Source organism: Crocodylus porosus, unplaced genomic scaffold, assembly GCF_001723895.1.
Source record: "Crocodylus porosus isolate Cpor-Errol unplaced genomic scaffold, CroPor_comp1, whole genome shotgun sequence".
In the NCBI taxonomy this organism is placed as follows: Eukaryota; Metazoa; Chordata; order Crocodylia; family Crocodylidae; genus Crocodylus; species Crocodylus porosus.
Genome location: NW_017728886.1, coordinates 152991730 through 153005347, shown reverse-complemented (window position 1 = coordinate 153005347; position 13618 = coordinate 152991730). Strand labels below are relative to the sequence as shown.

General features: G+C 44.6%; 1 protein-coding gene across 1 annotated transcript in view; it reads left to right on the top strand.

Annotated features, from left to right (window-relative positions):
- NEDD9 (neural precursor cell expressed, developmentally down-regulated 9) overlaps positions 1-13618 on the top strand; it is a 146833-nt gene that overhangs the window by 86834 nt on the left and 46381 nt on the right. The window lies entirely within an intron of this gene.

Genomic DNA, 13618 nt, shown 5'->3' with positions numbered 1-13618 from the left:
ACTTGCAAGAAGGCAAAAATATAGGATAGCTACATTTTAGTAAGAGAAAAGCTTTCCTCAGTTTTCTCTCCTCAGAGACACTCTGTTAAGTAGAGTTAAAAAGCCACCCTAAGCCTTTGTTGGCAAGGATGGCATATATGGTAAATCTAATATACGGGGTGTCCCGAAAGTCAGAAGCTATAGTAATATGAGGTATAAAGGTAAAAATTAATTATTGATAGTCCAACAGCCTAAATCCTATCTGGCTTCAGACTTTTGGTACAGGGTGAAGCATTCTTCTCTGCTGTTAGTGGCATAATCCAACTTGCATTGAAGTCATTAGGAGACTTCCTATGGACTTCAAAAAGTTCCTAGTTGAGGATAACAAAGAGGAAAGTAGCCATCTTCTTATTTTAAGTTATCCATCCAACTTGTCCTCAAAGAAAATAACCCCTTGACATTTAACAAACTGCAACTCACAGTAAAAATTTTATGGAAATTTTGTGAAAAAAACCCAATTGTGCTCTTTAAAATGTTCCTATTTGACTTTTGGAAATTTTCTGTTTGACTCAACCCCAAAGTGATTTACAAGCTTCACATTTAAGCTGTAAACCCTGTTAAGGGGGTGATATGCCTTTCAATTGTTTTAAGAGGCCAGAAAGGGATGATGAGGTATGAAAGTAGATCATACCATTCAGGGGGTTCAAATTACAATGACAAGAAAGGAGGAAGAGCTAGAAAACTGAAAGATAAGCCTGTTTAGAAGGAACTTTGGGCACATGCAGACATTTGCTACATACACCCAATCTACACTTTTGTAGCTCAATTCAAGGAACATTATCATAGATTGGGAGTGATTTGTACATCCCTTCGCTAGTCCTAGGAGCCATGCCAGGAACCTGATCTAAGTAACTTAGGGTGCAAAGAGGGGCTGATGGGATTGGGTGGAGCAGCAGGTCTGCCAGGGGGCTTGTTCAGCAAGGCATTGCGTGGATCAGAGCTAAAAATAGCCTGGTCAAGGCCTGGGAGTTGGAAAGAGGGCAGCCCCAGGGCTTGGGGTGAGCCGTTGGGCATTCCCGGACCTGGTGCTGTGATCCAGACTTGTGAAGATGTTCAGGAGATCGTGTTAACCAGTTCCCAATCCAAGTTCTCCTCAGGTGAACTAATTTAGATCAGGCCAGCCATATTCTGCCTGATTTAACCTCCCGAATGTCTGGAAGGATCAGCACTTAGATTAGCCTAAACCTGGTTAGGTTGACCTAAATGTAAGTAAAGGGCTGGTTGGGATTTTTGCATGGCTGAAACAAGACATCCTTGGTTGGCTGTTTTGTTCTTTTCTGGACCGAACTATTGACAGTACAGATTCTCCTTCCCTGTGTTTTGGGGGAAGATGCAGAAATGTTCTGCAGGTGCTCATTTAGGACACAGAATTTCGCTACATTTTTTTTTTAAACATATTTTGGGGTGGTTTTTTCCTTTCCTTCTTATTATTACTCAATACATCCCAGGGAGTAAAAGGAAGGCACCAAGGCAGCATAGGACCCCTACTGAACAAGAAGGAACAATTAATGACAGACAGGGGGGACAAGGCTGAGCTGGTCAATGAGTTTTTTGCCTCAGTGTTCTTGAACAGGGGTCATTATAAGTCTCCTAATGGGTTCTTAGATGGGCATCAGAGGGACACCAGCCCACCAGCTGTTGACATTGACTTGGTGCAGAGTCACTTGGATGGACTGGATGTGTTCAAGTCAGCAGGCCCAGATGAGCTGCATCTGCGAGTACTGAAGGAATTGGCCGGTGTCATAGCAGAACCACTGGCACAGCTGTTTGAGTGCTCATGGGACTTGGGTCAGGTCCTGGAGGACTGGAAAAGGGCCAATGTGGTCCCTATTTTCAAGAAGGGGAGGAAGGAGGATCTGAGTAATTATAGGCCAGTCAGTCTCACTTCCATCTTTGGAAAGGTCTTTGAAAAGTTTATGAAGGACCATACCTGTGGGAGTCCAGTGGGAAAAATAATACAGCAGGGAAACTAGCATGGATTTGTAGCAGGCAGATCATGCCTGACCAATCTGGTTTCGTTCTATGACATGGTCACAAAACACGCAGAAGCAGGAGTAGAGGTGGATGTCATTTTCTTGGATTTTAGCAAGGCCTTTGCTAAAATCATCCCATTCCATTCTCATAAATAAATTAAGAGGCTGCAATTTAGAAGATTACACAGTCCGGTGGGTGGTAAATTGGCTTAGCAGTCGCACCCAGAGAGTGGTGGTAAATGGGTGGGTATTGACCTGGAAGGATGTGGGTAGCGGGGTCCCATAAGGTTTGGTCCTTGGACCTGTACTCTTCAATATCTTCATCAGTGACTTGGATGTGGGTGTGAAGTGTACTCTGTCCAAGTTTGCAGATGATACTAAATTGTGGGGTGAAGTGCACACTCCAGAGGAAAGGGAATGATTGCAGGCAAACCTGGACAGGTTAGAAAAGTGGGCGGTACACAATAGGATGCAGTGCAACAAGGACAAATGCAGAGTGCTGCACCTAGGGCACAAAAATATCCAGCACACCTACTGGCTGAGAAGACCCTCTCAGCAGCACAGAAGCAGAAAGGGATCTTGGAGTCATAGTGGACTCCAAGATGAACATGAGTTGTCAGTGTGACGAATTCATCAGCAAAGCTAAATGCACTTTATCAGCAGATGCATGACAAATAGAACCAAAGAGGTGATACTTCCCCTCTATTTGGCATTGGTCAGACCACAGTTGGAGTACTGCATCCAGTTTTGGGCGTCATACTTCAAGAAGGATATTGATAGACTCGAGAGAGTCCAGAGGAGGGCCACTTGTATGATTAGGGGCTTACAGGCCAAGCCCTATGAGGAGAGACTGAGGGACCTGGACCTCTTCAGACTCTGCAAGAGAAGGCTGAGAGGTGATCTTGTGGCTGCCTACAGATTCATTTGGGGGATGCAGCAAGGGATCGGAGATGCTCTGTTCAGCAGGGCGCCGCTTGGGGTAACAAGGAACAATGGTCACAAACTGACAGAGAGAAGATTTATGCTAGACATCAGGAAGAATTTCTTCATGGTAAGGGTGGCCAAAATTTGGAATGGGTTTCCAAGGGAGGTGGTGCTCTCCTCTACCTTGGGGATCTTCAAGAGAAGGCTGGATAGTCATCTGGCTGGGGTGATCTGACCCCAGCATTCTTTCCTGCCTAGGCAGGCGGTTGGACTCGATGATCTGTTGAGGTCCCTTCTGACCCTAGCTTCTATGAATCTATGAATTTATACATCCCAAGTCCCATTCATGCACAGCTGTTTTCAGAGATCTATACCTCAAACTGTAAAATGCTTAAAACTATAAATTTGCCTCTTACTGACTGCAGGCATCAGTCGGTATTGCAGAGGAACGCATTTGAGCTGGTGCATGGAGAGGGGCTCGGGAACTCAGACAGGTATGGACTGCAGTGGCAAAATGGCAGACAGGGTTCCAATACCTGGTTAAGGGCTGAGAGCTGCAGAACAAGATGCTCGGAAAGTGGGAGGAGACCAGCAGCTCATGGTAAGAAATGCAGATGAGCATGAAATATGCTAATGAAATCAGAGTAATTTATCTGCAATTTTCTTTCAGTTTTTTATTTCCTAAACAGCAAAGTTTTCAACATGGAGAAAAGACAACCTTTCTATTTCCATTTACCATCCTTTCCCACCACACCCTATCTATGTATAAACTTTACCACATGTATACAAACTTCCTGCCATGGACTTGTCAAGGTCCACAGAAAATAAAAACCTTACTGTAATGAGCCTCCTGACATCTGTCTCACAGCAGCAGGACAACCCTCCTACACACTGAAAACACCAAATTGATTTTATCCTTAAGGGCTCATTCAAAAGCATCTTGCAAATTCCCAAACAAGCACAATATTGCTATGGCAGGCTGGCTGGACTCCAATGAAAAATCACTCACTCTCAACCTTTGGTGTCTTTTAAACAATTTTATTATCTGGGGAGGAAAGGATAACATACTGCAGATGACCTACAAGTTAAAAGTTGAGAGGGGGCAAAACTGCAAACCTTGGATCTCCCCAGACTCTGTGGAAGTTCAGATCAGGATTTGAGTTTTCTGATATTCCAAATTAGTTCTGTATTAAGCTAAAAATCCGCCAATGCCAAAAACTTTGAGGAAGTTCAGAGTCCAGCACAAGTCAGATTTGAAATTTGGAGGCCTTTCTAATTAAAGCTGTTCTGGCTGATCAAACACACATTTCCTCTTGAGCAACATCAAGCTATATTTATTGTGCACTAACATGAGTTAACATGATTGCGCCCGAAAGCTCACTAACAACTTTTTCCAACTAGTCAGCTCGTCTAATAAAAGATATCACATCTACTCAAAGAACCTTGCCTTAGCAAGAACAAGAAAGTCTTCTAGTCTCCTGCATACGTATTATCTGTTATTTCTTAGGTTCTCAAGGAGAAGAATAGTTCATTGCTTTTGGCACTTGTAGGTTAAATGGCATGCAATCCACACTTCCAGAGGCAAGCCTTTTTTTATCTGTGTATTAAGACTATACTGCCAGAGTGAAAATAAAGGCAAGCATTCTACATGTGCAGCTGTGAAGTTGCTTTGTTTGTATCAGAAATGAATGCGTCTTTTAAAGAATCTGTGGAAGCAATAGGCTTGTGCATGCTGCATCCTTGCATTCCAGCCCTTCTCCAGTCCTCCCCACATATCTCAGATTCCTCCTGCCCGCGTAACAACACCAATTTGTGGGAAGGCGGGCACTGGAAAGCCAGTCAGTCTCAATAGCACAGATATTTTGAAGGGCAAGAATTGCCTACAGTGGCACCAGTTTCTTCAGTCTCTCCCACCCAGCAGCAGCATTATGTCAAAATGTTAATTGGGGCATGTGCCCTTGTCTTAACTTCCCATGTGTGCATGTCAATAGAAGACACTTTCCAAAGATCTGCTCCAAAGAGCTGTGGTTGTGATATTTTTTTTAAATGAATTTCTGCTGTTGCTGCTTTGAAAACTATTCCTGATTCATGCATACAATGTGGCCTCAAGTGCTGGTACCACTCTACTCTGCTTTAAACCTGCATGTAGTGCTGCAAAGCACCGTAATTGCAGTCTGCGGTACAGTTGCTGAGAAATGGAGATGTCATGCTGTGGGTTCAAAAGCGTGACTTCAAGCGTGACTTTTGTCTGTTGTACAGGTTTGTTTAGGGGATCAAATTCCGCCCATTTGGGCATGCATCTCAGAATGAAACAATCCTACTCACCACGTACTACCTCCACTGAGGAATAAATCAAGCATTTTTATGCCTATCTGTAAGTTGTGGGATCAAGCTTTATCATTGGAATTGCATTTTACACACCAAAACACAGTTACACTATAGCCACACTCTCGTAATCCAAATTACTTAGGCCTAAGTAAGGGATGTGCCTATTTCTTTCTGGAGGATAGTTAGGCTTTGAAAAGAAAATGGGTTGGGAGAATGGAACTAGCAACACCACAGTGAATATCAGTCAAAGGTATGTGTGTGTGTGTCTTTCTCTTCCTATGTTGTGACATGGAAAAAGCAAAAAAAGGATCAGAGGGGTTTGATATACTTTTCTTCTATAATGACTTTTTGGGGGAGGTTGTCTGTCTGCTATTCTCCCACTGGCTGTCACAGTGTTGTATTTCGCTGATTTGTTTCAGTGGGCCTTGCCTTGTTCCTGAATGACAGCTCTGTTTCACATCATTGTCCAGGGATACTTGTTGTAAACTCTGTAACTAGTCAACATTTCCTGGCGGTCATGTAGCCTCTCTCTCTCTGACGTCAGGCATTTCCTCCCTTGATCCTGTTTCCCAAATACCATATTTGGCATTCAGGGAGGGAATGCAGAGGCACTGTAGACACAGATGAAGTCATACAGCTTCCTCCTCATTCTCTGCTTTCTTAAGATCACAGTAACATCAAAATAAAGAATTTGCTTCATTACCCAAGTAATGGCCAGCCCACACTGGTTTTCCCCTAAAGATTTTACTAGGGCTCTATAACTATAAATCCAGTCCACACAGCTCAAGTTACCTCTGTATGAAGACCCTGATAAATCCAGAATTCAACTTCATCATAAGCATGGTCCACTGTATAACTTAGTTGATCAGCCAAGACAGGCTCAAAATATTCTGATACCAGAACTGTAATATGATAGTACAGAGTAAAAATATTGCAATCTAAAATATCATTAAGAAAAGCTAAATAGCTGGCCCAACCACAAGTGTGCCCTTTATATTGGTCTAATATTTGAGTAACATGTTAAAATTACAAGGTCATGTTTACAAATGCTTCTTTCAGGTTATGTCTCATTCTTGATATTCATGTGTTGGGGAAACTTGATCATGTTGTGGGCTATGCAGAAAACATTGTATTAAGATGGAGCATTTCGTACTTGGGGAGATTAAAATCCACCTCAAAGCTCAGAGAAAACCTGAGAAGGTAAATGAAGTAGGCTACAGAGAGGAGGAGAAAGGGAAGGCAAGTCTGAAAATAAGCATTAAGACATGTTTCGCTTTAATGAGGGAAGCAGTGTGAGATTTTAAGATCTGTTAAAAGTACAGTTATTGGCATCTTGAATTTTGCAGTTTATTTGACATCTCAAAATTGCATTCTTACTTAACTCATGCCAGCAGAGAGAGAAATTCCTTCCTTGAATGTTTTTTGCCCTTGACAAAACTTTACATTAAAACATCTATAGGGAACAGGTAAAAAGATTGCATATTAACACTGGACATTTAAATAAATCAGAAGACATATATGTTAAAGTGCAGAAAGGTGGTAGAGCTTTTTTGTATGAGTTTAGTTTCCCTGTAAAGTACTTTGAAGATGAGAAATGTGAGTTACAAGATAATTATTTCTAGTGTGATAAAAAAAACAAGTCATATCCTAAAGACTTAAACTTAAGACTGACTGTCCATCTAGATTATTTATCTGGTCCCTATTATTGTAATATCCAGGTGCCTCACAGCCTTTCCTGTGTATATTTTCACAACACCCACATGGGAGAGGGAGACTTATTATCCCACCATTGTTTATGGGAAAACTGAGTCTCAGAAAGACTAAGGATATGTCTAAACTGCAGTGGCAGAGACCTCTGCCAAGCTGTTAATGGAATTAGCCCTGCGATGCCATGTTTGTCTACCCCAAAAAAGTGAGGTGGTAAAAGGGTGACACCAGCACCACATTCAAGGCTTGTGTTTCTGATGTGCTCAATAGCAGTGCAGCTTGGGTCATCCTCTGGGATGTTCTTACTTTCTCATTTCCAGATCAGGAGGAAACAGATAGGGTTTTTTTTTTCTCTCAGCAGTGTTGCTGAATGCTCAAGGTCCCTCTATGTCAGCAGTTCTTAATGTTTTTAGACTCAAGGAACCCCTCAGAAAATGCCAACTCTTGGCTTTCACTCATTTTTTGACTACAGAAAAATAATAGAACCATTCTTCTGTTGCAAAGAACTCAGAAAGATGACAGCAGATCAAAATAGTTTTTACATTTGAAACCTCTGGCTTTATCTTGTGAATTGTGTGTGCATTGTTGCACACACAACAGTACTATGGAGCACCCTGAAAATAATCTCATGGCACCTTAGGTTGCCACAGCACCCTGGCTGAGAATCACTATTCTGTGTAGACACACCCTAAGCCATGGCTGTTAAACTCACCCTGCATCCCAGACTGGATTCTAACCAGGGGGTTGCTTGTGTGCTGGATCCAGATAAAGCAGCAGGAGAGTGACTGAGGCTGTAAGCCTGAAAGCCTTAAATGAAAAAAAAGTCCAGAAACCTACAGGCCTCGCAGAAGTCCAAGCCACAGCAATGTTAACTGTCAGCCTGCTGTACTGTAAGCCCAGTTATAAGGGAAACATAGCAAGGTTCTGCATGCCACTACTAGGGAATACAACAGAGCCTCACTAGTCATCACAGAAACAGAGGCACCGTTGTGGATTATTACTTCTGCAACTGTGCTCGTGTTTTGTCGGTGGCAATCACTTGATTCAAGGATGATCACTACCATGGTTCATTGATGGGTCTTGAGGTGACTTAAGGGCCCAGTCCTTGAATCACAGATTTATCTGCAGAAGTTACAGGTCCTTCCACAGGGAAGAGCAGGTTAGGGCTCCTTTCCTTTTCCTACCCCCACTCTTTCTTCTCTGCTTCGAAGAAAAGGTGCTTTACCTTGAAATGGGCTACTGCTTGGTTAAGGTTGCAGTGCCGTTAAAGTCAGTTGGCAGCCAGCTCCTCCCAACTCTTGATGTCAGCACCCGTTTTCTTGAGGTATGCCTTCAGTGTGTGCTTATAGCATTTCCTCTGGCCACCATGAGATCTCAGGCTGTTATTAAGCTGGAAGTAGAGCACATGTTTTGGAAGTTAAGAGTCAGGTCTCCACACATAACATCCAGTCTAGCCAAGCTGGTCCTTGTGGATCACTGACTCAATGTTGGTAGCACTGGCTTCAGCAACAGTGCTGGTGTTGGTAGGGCAATCTTGCCATTTGATGCAGAGGATTTTATGGAGGCATCATTGGTGATACCTCTCCAGACTCATGAGATGGCAGTGGTAGGTTATTCGTATTTCACATCCATAGAGGAGGGTGGGGATGATAACTGTATTGCAGACCTGGATCTTGGTTCCTTTCTGTGGATGACAATAAATAAAGACACACCAAAGCAGTTTCCCAAAGGAGGCTTACACATTGGAGACCGTGCTGGATCTCTTCAATGTTCACTCTCTGAGAGAGGTGGCTACTGTTGTTGGGGAAGTGCTCAACTATGTCCAGAGTCTTTCTTTTGATGGTAATTTGGGGAGGGGATCACATTCATGTCCCAGGGTAAGCTCTATAGAGCACCTTGGTCTTTTCAATGTTGAGAGAGGCCCAAAGTTCAGCAGTCTTCTCTAAAAAGATCCAGTATGATCTGGTGGTTTTCCTCAGTGTGTGCAAGGATGGAACAGTCATTGTCATATTGAAGGTCAAAGATGGTTGTTTTGAACACTTCAGTCTTTGAGTGAAAATGACGCAGATTGAGAAGCCTTCCATCCATTTGATTTTCAGTGTCAATTCTGGAAGGTAGGTGGCCCTTAGTGAGATCCAGGATGACTGTCAAAAAATGGAGAACAGAGTTAAGGCAATGACACATCCTTACTTGACCCCAGTTCAGATGACAAGTGGTGCTATATCCAACCTGCTACATAGAATGGTTGAAGCCATCTGGTCACGGAGAAGCCTCAAGACCTTGATGTACCTTTCAGGGCATCCAAATCTAGCCAGTACTTTCTACAAGGCTTCATGACTGATAAAAATCAAAGGCCTTAGTAAAGTCAATGAAATCCATATACAGGCCCTGATATTGTTCCCAAAACTTTTCTTACATGTGCACATGCTTACTACGCAGTAAATCTTGCTACTCACGAGTAAATTTGCTACCTGCAAATGCAAGTAGGAAATTTACTTTATATTATATTTATATTAGTATAGTAGCACTCATGTAAATTCCTGACTGGGAGCAAATTTGCTCCCAGTCAGCCATCCACTAGGAGGTGGGAGATTGCTCCCTGCTGCCGGGAGCTGCCTGCTGCCGGAGAGGGCTCTGCCACTGGAACTTGGGCAAGGACTATGTCCCCCTGCTCCAGCAGCAGTGAACTCCAACCCCCCCACTCCAAGATTGCAATCAGGGAGCAGGGGTGGGGATATCCTTATGTCCCAGTGCCAGGTCCATGGTTGCGGGGCCAGTGCTGGGAGATCCTTACATTGCAGGGCCCCAGGAAGTGGAAGCAGTTTGCTGCCACTGGCAGCAAAGCTGTTCCTGCTTCCCTGCATGTGTAGATGCCTGCCTGGGAGTGTTTACTCATGAGTAAACTGATCCTGGATCAAATGCATGTGTAAGCGGACCCTGTGTGTTGTAATTCTAGGATGCAGGAGAATACTAGAACTGTTCTATGTTATATTTCAGTGGTTTTAAAATTTCCTAAGGCTACAGAACCCTTTCCTATCACTTATTTTGATGCAGAACCCATACCCCTATCCTGAAGACTGACATGGAACCAGGTGACCTCACCCAGCAATGGCAATGCACTGCCTCCCAGCCCACTCAGCCATTACCTCCAATCTCTTTGCAGAACCCCTGATGACAGGGGTCCCTGAGCAGGTTCTCATTTCTAAGCACTCGGAGGAGAAGAAAGTGATCAGGAGCAGTCAACATTGATTCACCAAGGGCAAGTCATGTCTGACCAACCTGATTGCGTTCTATGATGAGATGACTGGCTCTGTGAATATGGGGAAGCAGTGGATGTGATATATGTTGATTTTAGCAAGACTTTGATACAGTCTCCTACAGCATTCTTGCAAACAAGCTGAGGAACTATGGGTTGGATGAATGGACTACGAGGTGAATAGAAAGCTGGCTGGATCATCAGGCTCTATCGGAATGCAGCTCTGCCCCAGCTCCAGACCATGCTGTCATTGCTGCAAGGAGCCAGGCCAGAGCCGTGATCCGTTGCCTGCACACCCATGCCGAGACCATGTAAGCTGCAGATCACAGCTCTGCCCCAGCTTTGGACCACATTGTCACCACTGCAAGATCCTAGCCTGGCCCCAAAGCAGCTCTTGCCCGGCTTCATGCCCCACTACCACTTCTGGGACCAGTCTCCATGGACTAGATGACCTCCTGAGGTCCCTTCCAACACACTAATTTCCTATGACTCTATGATTCTATGGCCTATAGTGGAACAATAGGCTTCATGGAAGACAGCTTGTACACCACTGTTATACTGCACAGAAGTCATGAAGTCTGAGTAATATGAAGGCTCTCTAGTGGACTAATCACATGAGAATTAGTACAGTTTTAGTGCACTGTGAAACAGTTGTCTTTAACATTTGGTGATAGACTCTAGTTCTTGGGGGTTTTTTCTTGGATCTCTAGAAGCAATCTGAGTTTAAGTCCATCTGTGACCTAGAAATTCTGGCCAAGGTTCAAGTTGGCCAAAAAATAAGCAGATGATCTAATTTTCTGTAGTCTGTTCCACTCAAAGCTTGGAAGTGCTTAGACTGCATTCATCAAAGCAGAATTAGAAGGTTCAGTTACAACGGGCACTTTACATGTGATGATTTAAGGCACATTAGCCATTTTTAAGGCACGTTAAGGGCATGGGGTCTACATGTGTGCATACTTAATGCACCTTAAAAATGATTTTAGGCTAACCATGCCTAAATTTAATACCTGCATAAAGCAATTACCAAATTTAGGTGCGATTAGTTAGGGTTTCAGTCAAAGCACAAGGAACAGGCCCCCCTGTGATGCCCTACAGGGGAAGGGGGCAGTGCAGCATAGGCAGGGCTGTTGCTAGCAGCTCCCCCATACCTCTCCTTCTGGGCAGGTTTGCTGGTCAGGCCATGCAGCCCTGCAGGGACAGGATGCTTCACTGCCCACCCAGGATTCAGGCACCCTTAGAAGCCTGCACTGGGGTTCCCACCCAGAACAGCAGGTGGGTTGGGACTGCATCTGCCCCCAGCACCTGCCATGGCTTTCCCTGCTCCACCCACCTCTATCCTGGGCAAGCATCTGGCCTCTGCGTGGACACTGAGGGTGGGAAAGGTAGTGTCAACACGTGGAGTCTCTGCGCGGCTCAGCTTGTGAGCAACATGGGCAGAGGCTCAGCCTTGGATAAGCCAAGGAGAGAGCTGAGCCTCCACCCGCATTGCACCTAGACTACCCAGGCTGAGCTGCGCAGAGCCCCCAGAAACTGACATCGCTTTTTCCACCCACAGTGTCCAGCATGGAGGCCAGATGCTTGCCTGAGATGGAGGTGAGTGAAGCAGCGAAAGCTGTACTAGGTACTAGGGGGCAGATGCAGTCCCAGGCCACCTGCTGTCCTGGGCAGGAGCCCCAGCATAGGCTTCTAAGGGTACCTGAATCCTGGGCAGGCAGTAAGGAGTCCTGCCCCTGCAGGGCTGCACTGCCCGGCCAGCAAACCTGCCTTGATGGAGAGGCACAGGGGAGCCACTAGCAAAGGCTCTGCCCACTTCCCCTGCAGGGAGTCACAGTGTGGCCTGTCCCTTGTGCTTTGCCAGAAGCCCTCCTGCCTCCTGGGCCCTCTGCTGACTTACTGCACACCAACAGGGACAGCTGCTACCAGAACCGCTGCTCCAGTTCCAGTGTCTGTGCCTTGCAGAACAGCACCCACCACATCTTTTTCTTGATGGTGCCTGGTGGCAGCGTGGGGCCCATGGGCTCAGCTTTGGCCTGCTGTCATCCGATCCTGGGGAGGCAGGAACATGGGGAGGGGATTGGAGCCACGGCTGGGGCTGGGCCTGGACCAACCACATCTGGGGGGACTGGAGGCTCCCACTTGGCGAGTGCTGGGCTACACCACCCAGCTACACTGCCATGGGCTTCCGGGGCTGTCCAGAGTGCTGACTAGGGCAGGTTGCCCAGCAAGCCACATTAAGGTGCCCTAAGGCCTCCACATGTAGACGTGTGCCTAATTGCCTTAGGCTAAAGTGCATTAAATTTAAGCACACATAAATTCATGTGTAGACACACCCAATGAATACTAAATTACTACATACTTGCCTGCCTTTCTCTTTCCTATCAGTAGGTTATCACAAGTAAATACAAATCATACTAATCGTACTAAATCGTACTACCATCACAAGTTAAACTGAGCATGTAGATCATTAAAGCCTACTTGCTCCCTGGTGTCTAATCAGTATGGAATCAACATGCCTTTCCCATGCAAAGTGAATATTTAGCATTTGATTCAAGAGATAACAATGGGAACATTAACAGACCATTTCACTAAGTAGAAAGGCAGGAGTGAAAAAACTGGTGTTTAATAAAAGAAGCCCTTCTCAAATTAATTAGTATGGCAAAAGGATTACAGAGGATGCAAACAGGCAAAAATAAGTGGTACAAATTTAACATGAAAAACTAATTTATACCACTAAAGGTTCTAGTATGCATCTGGTATAATGCCTAAATATCAGAAATTATGCAATAAGCAGGGATTTCTTAAGGCAATATCTTTTATTGAACCAACTATGTGGTTAGGATAAAGTTGGACAAGATTTCTAATTCAACATTCTTCCTCATATCATGTCTGAATATTCCTCATGCTGTTTCATATCTGGATATCATAGGCCACTTACTGTTGTTGATAAAATGCTTTGCATATTTGAGTATTACAGTAATCATCACCACCATAATCTTGGGCTGGTCCAGAGCATATATTTAGAGCACTGTAGTGCCTGGTCACTGTCAGAGCAACTATTTGCCCGGCTGGTTTCAAGCTGACAGTCAGAACACTGTGAACCTTGAGAGGAACAAAAAGACAACAGCAAGCAAAAGAGATATCAGCAGGGGTGAGAAGTAAAAAGGGGACTGGAGACAGAAAACCTTTTGTCCCCACATTCATTTCATGTGGAGATTGTGAGGTGAATGGCTTTGAAATGAAACTGGGTTATGAAGGAGTTGCTAGGTCACAGGAAGCAGGACTGCCTGACCTCGCTTTGTGGACTGGTTTCTTTTTTAAAAAATAGAATTAATCTTAAAAGATTTCCTCCTTTCTCCTCTCTCTCCCCACTCCCCTCCCTTTTGGATTCTCC